The sequence below is a fragment of the Gossypium hirsutum genome, chromosome A11, assembly GCF_007990345.1.
Source record: "Gossypium hirsutum isolate 1008001.06 chromosome A11, Gossypium_hirsutum_v2.1, whole genome shotgun sequence".
NCBI classification, from domain to species: domain Eukaryota; kingdom Viridiplantae; phylum Streptophyta; class Magnoliopsida; order Malvales; family Malvaceae; genus Gossypium; species Gossypium hirsutum.
The window spans coordinates 66,693,160-66,700,487 of NC_053434.1; positions in this window are offsets into that span (position 1 = coordinate 66,693,160).

The window sequence follows — 7,328 nt, forward strand, 5'->3', positions numbered from 1 at the left end:
AAGTTTTGGTAAGTTTAGCTTGAGATGGAATGATGTATGGAAGGAAATGTCTTGGTATGATCTTATCTTATGATTTGGCGTAAAATTGGCTAAAATGGTGATGCATATCTCCTTGTTACTTTGCTTGTAGATTGATCAAAATTTGGGGTGGCAAATTGGCTATTCAAATGGCCTATTTTTGGCCACACAGGCAGAGACACGGGTGTGTGTCTGACAAACGGCTATGTTGCACTATCGTGTGTCTCTTGGGGAACCCTACAATTGTAAGTCAGGCCGAGCACGGCCAAAGCACACGAGCGTGTGGCTAGCCATGTGGCCCAAGTCAGGCTCGACCACGGCCAAGGCACACGGGCGTGTCTTGTGGCCGTGTGATCAAGTTAGTAGCTATGCCCTGTGTTGCCACGGCTTTGACACACGGACGTGTCTAAGACCGTGTGAGGCACATGGCCTGTTCACACAGGCGATGCGTGACATTCGTAACAGGTTTTAAAATTTATAAATGAATCGTTCTTGAGACTAACTTATTATCACAATTAAGGCAATTGTACCTATCGAACAGTAGTATAGTTCAGCAAGACCGGATTGTCTAACCCAAAAGAACTATGAGTACTAGTATTTACTTCCTTTTTATTATCTAACCTAAAAATTAAGAGGTTTGGTTATCCAAACTAATTACTAACTAAGAATGCATAGAAAGAAAATTTGGGAAAATACTTTTGGAAAAATTCGATTGATTAAGACAATTCCTAAGGAAAAATCCACCTAGACTTCACTTGTTATTTGACTCTGAATTAAACGATTTATTCATTTGACTTGATCCGTAGAAATTCCTAAGTTATATTATTATCTCTCTTGAGACTAATAACGTGTAACCCTAGGTTGAATAATTGAAATCTCTTTCTAATTAACACCCTAGAATTTCATTAACTCGATCTATGGATTCCCTTATTAGGTTTCACCCTAATCTGGCAAAATCTTTTCACCCTATCTCTAGGCATGCAATCAACTCCGCTTAATTATGACAAATTTACCTTAGACAGGGTCTATTCATCCTCTGAATAAGAGCTTAACTTGAATCAATATCCTGGAATATCAAAACAAGAATTAAGAACACATAATTAAGAACAAGTCAAATATTTATCATACAATTCAGATAATAATAACAAGATCCATCTTAGGTTTCATCCCCCTTTGGTATTTAGGGGGTTTAGTTCATACTTATGAAAGAAAACATCTCAAAAGCAGAAAGATAACAAAACATAAGAAGACCCAAAACTCCTAAAGGAACTTGAAGGGAGATCTTTAGTCTTGATGATGAATCCGGCTTCCGAGATGGATCAATCGGCTTTCCTCGAGTAATTCCTTGCTTCCAACTCTGCGTCTTTCTTTTAAGTGCCTTTTCAGGTGTTTAAATAGGCTTTAGAATGCCTAAGAGCCCCCAAAATTGGCCTTTTTTGAATAGGGTTATACTTGGGCTCGGTAGGGACACGCCCGTGTGACATGCCCATGTGCGATTACTCTAGCCCGTGGTTAAGGCTGTTGAACAGGGACGAGCGTGTAGTATACCCGTGTAAGTCGTGATTCAATCCTAACAAAGGGACATGGCCGTGTGACGCGCCCGTGTGAGGATATCCAGGTCGTGTTGATTTCCCACGTGGGTCCATTTTCTCCGTTTTTGGCCCATTTCTCGCTCATTTTACTCTCTTATGCTCACCTAAGTATAAAACATGAAATTAAAGGATTAAGAGCCTCGTATTCACCAATTCTAAGGAGAAACCATTCATAAACATGCTAAGCATGGGATAAAAATATGTATAAATTACGGTTTATCAAATACCCCCACACTTAAGCATTTGCTTGTCCTCAAGCAAAAATCCTCAACTCATAATCAAAATAAATTCTTCTCAATTTATAATCCTTATCAATAATATCTCAAAATAATCCATAAGTACTCATACATTGAAAATTCAACTAAAAGTACATCAAAGTTTGAAACATTCCAAGTTGAGCATTTTATCACGAAAACATAGGTGTCTCCCCTAATCTAAGTGATTATCTCTGATCAAAATATCAGAGAGTTTAACATCCTCACCAAAGATTCACTCAAATCACTCAAGGTGTTTAAGGACATCGATAAAAGCACTTATTAGTCAATATGAAAAGTTATTATCATAGGCTTGCTTGAAAATCAAATCTCCACCACTATATATTGAGCTGATACATCAATCAAAAAGGTCTTTTTAGAGGGTTGTAACGTGGCTTTGGTTAGGGGGTGTGGTCACATGCTGAAAGAAGATGTTAGAATCGAGATTGAATTGTAAAATTACCTAGCTAGAAAAATAACTAGTCATCTGTTGAATACAAGTGAGGTTCTTCTCAGAATATGGAATTAACACTCAAGCTCAAAAATGACGAATTACTACTAATATGTATGTAAGTATTTTTTTTAAGAACAAGTCAAATATTTGAAGCACAAAACATAACTAAGCAATTTATTCAAATCAAATCTCGACAAAAATAGGGATCAAATTAGGGGATTTCAATAATAATGGGTTATGGGTTAATATTGAGGGTAAACCAATTAATGGTTTGTTAGGCTCAAAAGGGGTTCACTAAGGGTTAATTATGGAGGTAGGATTTTGTGGAGTGAGTGGGTTAAACCTAAATGCCTTTATCATCTTGACATATCAAATTAAATGGTGTGATCTTGTCATGCATAATCAAGCAAGTTCTAGAATAACAAATCAAAATTGGCGCACTCATAATGAAAGTGAGCTTGAAAGGAATAAAATATGCTCTAAAGGCTCAAGATCTCACAAAAATTATGGCTTTTTGATGTTTAACAAGTGAATTTCAACTCAAGATAATAACTAAACTTAGGAAAACAACCTAAAAGTTTTTAATTCTTCAAAAATCAACTTATCATGCTTGATTCCCTAATGTCTTAAGGTTTAAACAATCAATGCATAAATACCTATGTTTTAATTCAAGACAAATCAATAAAAATCATAAATCAAAATTCTTTCTAACAGTGATATGAGTGATTCATGTGAGAATAAGGCAAAAATCAGGGATTTCCAGTGATATAAAAGACCCCCCACACTTAAGATGTACATTCCCTCAATGTACAAAGAAAGATATATTGACAAAGATAGATTTATAATCATAAGAGAGGGAGAGAAGTGAAACTTCCTGAATGATGAACGAACTCCTTGAATTTGAGTCATGGAGAATAAACGGCCAAAGCAATGATGAGGGTGGAGGAGGATTCTCTAGTGGTGGTAAAGGTTGGGTTCTACAAATGCTGCGCCAAAAGAATATTATATCTCATGTTGGCGATGGTCGTGGTCGAGAAGGGCATGGCAGTCGTGGAGAACCTTTCCCAGTGGAGTTTCAAGTTCCTAAGTAATAGTGAGCTGTGGAGCTCTTTATAACTGTGATAGAATCAGGAACTTTTTTAGGAAATATATAAAGAAGAATAATTACTCGTAATGAAATAGACAAAATTAAAATTGTAAAATAATAATTATAAAACTAATAAAAATAAGCTGAAAGAAAAATAAAAAGTAGTCTTAAAATAGAATAAAAGTAACAACATAAAATAATAAATAAAAGTTTTTAAACATCTTCATCACTAGATGGTTCGCGAGGTGGGGGTGGCGATGAGATGTGGAAGTGCTGACAAATCTGTTGTAAAGTAGCATCAATGTTATCGAATCACTAAAAACACTGCTGCTCAAATCGAGTAAGGCGCTTAGAAATGTCAGCGTATGAAGCCGCCGCATGAACTGGACAAGAGGAGGGTGGTGGCTGAGACAGTGGGTCCTCATGACGTGGAGGGACATCATCAGTAATGTCCTCTGGATCCTCGTCCTCAGTGGACTAGACGAGGCGATACTGAGGAGGGTAGGTGCCACGTTGTTTCTCGATCATCCTCATACTTAGCATGCTCGAGATGCCCTGTAAGGACATCTGGCCGATGAGAGTGAGGGAGGATGATTGGGCTGCTATGTTGAGGAGCCTGAAGTGCCGAGCCAGTTGAGTCACATAGGGCCCGATAGAGATGACCCCTCTCCTGTGCCGCTCCATCTGGTGGCGAATGGCAAGGGCAATAAAGTAGGCGAGGTCGATGACGTGCCCGTTCACCATGCTCTATAAGAAATAGGCATCGTGGGTGGTGACGACGCCGGTGCTCTCTCGTCTCCCTATCAGAGTGTGAGCCAAGATAGCGTGTAGATACCTCAAGGATAGAGGGAGAGCCGATGCCTTGGAGCGGCTAGGATCATAGATGGCCGAGACAAGAACGAGGTCCCTCCAGCATTTTGAGGGGGAGTAATGGATGTGGCGGTGGAGGGTGTTGAGTTCATTATCGTCCATGAATTCCTTGGTGTATTACCCTAGTGCAATCCCAAACTCGGGTACGCTCAACTGGCGTACTGGACCACCAAGGCGGAACTAGACCGTTCTAGGATCATCGAAGTTTGTCATGACAGTCTGAAGATGAAACATCAAACAGAGTTCCAATGTGAACTAGAGATACGTCGGCTTAATGATCTTAAAGAAGAGCCCCCATGAGTAGTCGTTAGGAGGGCTTGGACCGCGTCAGCCAATTGAATCTGTTCGAGTGCAGCCCAGTCAATGCAGCGGTCCACACCTAGGGGTCTATCTGATATAATTCCTCTTGGGGTCCTAAGGGAACCTGGAGGAACGGGTGCCTAATCTCCGTGGTAAGACCCGACGATGACACTGCTCTTTTCCTCTTCTTCGAAACTGGAACAGCGATCTTCTTACCACGTGAGGACAACATTGTACCTGTATTGAAAAATCGAAGTTCAGCCAATACGTCCCAAAAATAGCATAGAAGCACAAAACTAAATAGGAATATTTCATGAGACTTACGTGATGGATGAAGTAAACAAAACTACTAAATATATCAAGTTATAGGATTATGGGAATAATATAATGGGAATATGAATGAATGCATGTGGGTAAGCATAAATTTCATGGAACAAAGAAAAATGAAAGAGTAGAGCATAATGTAGTAACTAAAATGACAAAATTTTTATAAACAAGCATGAGTATTTCAATATTGTAACTATGCATATTCATTCAAAATAGTTCAATAGAGCAGAGAAATCATGAAATAAGAAACAATAGAGAGAAAAGAGTAAACAAATGTAAAAACAAGAAGCTTAGGGCGTCAGAATCGGTGTTGTAGGCGGTGCACGAGCGTGGAGGTAGGGGTAGGGCGTGTGAAGTTGCAGCGGCTAGGGTTAGGGATTTTTGGGGAGGGAGATGATGAATAGTGAGGAGTTTATATAGATTTTGGGGCACAAGACCATGAGACACGCCCGTGTGGCCTAATTTTTGCCCGTGTGTTTTGCGAATTTTGAATTTAGGCACGTCTGACATTCAGCACACTCCCGTGTTCTTTGGGTATGTGGGTGCCCACGGATGTGTCTTGCTTCGTTCACTTCTCCTACACCTGTGTACATAGGTCCATGCACGTATTGGTTTTGACAGTGTCTCATGCCCGTGTTGTTTTGGCAGTTTTGCCAACGGCCATATTGCACAGCCGTGGCAACTTTATCGCATCCCCTGTTGGAAAAAAATATTGCCCTATTTTCATACGGCCTAATGCACGCCCATGTGCCTGGCCGTGTGGGCTTTAGTAAGCCTGCGTTCCATGATTTGGTTAGTATGGTAGATGTTAAAAACTAAAATTTAAAGAAATTAACATTGTTAGTGCTCGAGTTACCTCCCGAGAAGTGCTTATTTATAGTCTAGGCTCGACTTACCTTTCGTTTGCATGGTCAGAGTGGTGCGAGGAGTTTATACTCCTCATCCCTGCTCTCAACTTTATCAACATAAGGTTTAAGATGGTTATTGTTTACCTTAAATGTGTCTAATTTGGGATGAATTACCTCTACTATACCATATGGGAAAATACTGAGTACTGTAAGAGGAATTTCTTCATTAGGTTCAGGAATGGTAATGCGAGGATCTGCTGCATCTAGTAGCACTTTGTCTCCAACCTTAAGTTAATTTGGTGAGGTATTGAGCTTGTCCAGGCTCGGTTTCGATTTATCGAATGTTCTCAATTTCTGTGTCTACCATTAATCTAGCTCCTCGATTTGGAGCCATCGTTCTTCATAGATAGGTCATTTGTTGTTGTTTGAACACGGCTCATATGCGTTCTTCATAACTATTTCCTGCACAGAGGGTTTCACCATGTGATCAGTACTAGTAAAATGATTTATACAACCACCTTTAATTTTTGATGTGGTACTTGATAAACCATAATTTATACATATTTTTACCCCATGCTTAACACATTTTATGGATGATTTTCTCCTTAGAATTGGTGAATTTGATGCTCCTAATGCCTTAATTTCATGTTTTATACTTAGGAGAGCATAGGAGAGCGAAAGGAACGAGAAACGGGCCAAAAACGGAGAAAATGGGCCAAAGTACGAAATCAACACGGCCTGAACTTCCTCACACGGGTAGGCCACACGGTCGTGTCAATTTGGCAGTTTGAAGCACGATTCACACGGGCGTGTCCCTGCCAAGCCCAAGTTGAGTCCAATTCGGAAAAGGCAAATTTTGAGGGTTTTTAGGCATTCTAAAGCCTATAAATACGCCTTAAAGGAAGAGAAAAAGGGGAGGCATAGAGAGGAAGGAAGGAATTACTCGAAGGAAGCCGATTGATCCATCTCAGAAGCTGATTTCATCATCAAGACTGAAGATCTCCCCTCAACTTCCCTTAGGAGTTTTGGGTTTTCTTTATGTTTTGTATTCTTTATTCTTCTGAGATGTTTTCCTTTTTAGTTATGAACTAAATCCCCTAAATACCTAAGGGGAATGAAACATAAGACGAATGTTCTTATTATTTTCTAAATTGTATGATAAATATTTAACTTATTCTTAATTTATGTGTTCTTAATTCTTGTTTTGATATCCCAAGATACTAATTTAAGATAAGCTCTTATTCATAGGAGGAATAGACCCTGTCTAAGAGTACATTTGTCATAATTAAGCGGAGTTGATTGCGCGCCTAGAGATAGGGTGACAAGATTTTTTCGGATTAGGGTGAAACCTAATAGGGGGATCCATAGATCGAGTTAATGCAACCATAGAGTGTTAATTAGAGAAAAGTCTCAATTATTCAATCTAGGGATTAGACGTTATTAGTCTTGAATAGGGATAATAACATAACTTAGGGACCTCTACGGAACAAGTTAAATGAATAAATCGTCCGATTCGGAGCCAGAATAACAAGTACAGTCTAGGTGGATTTTTCCTTAGGTATTGTCTTAATTCAATCG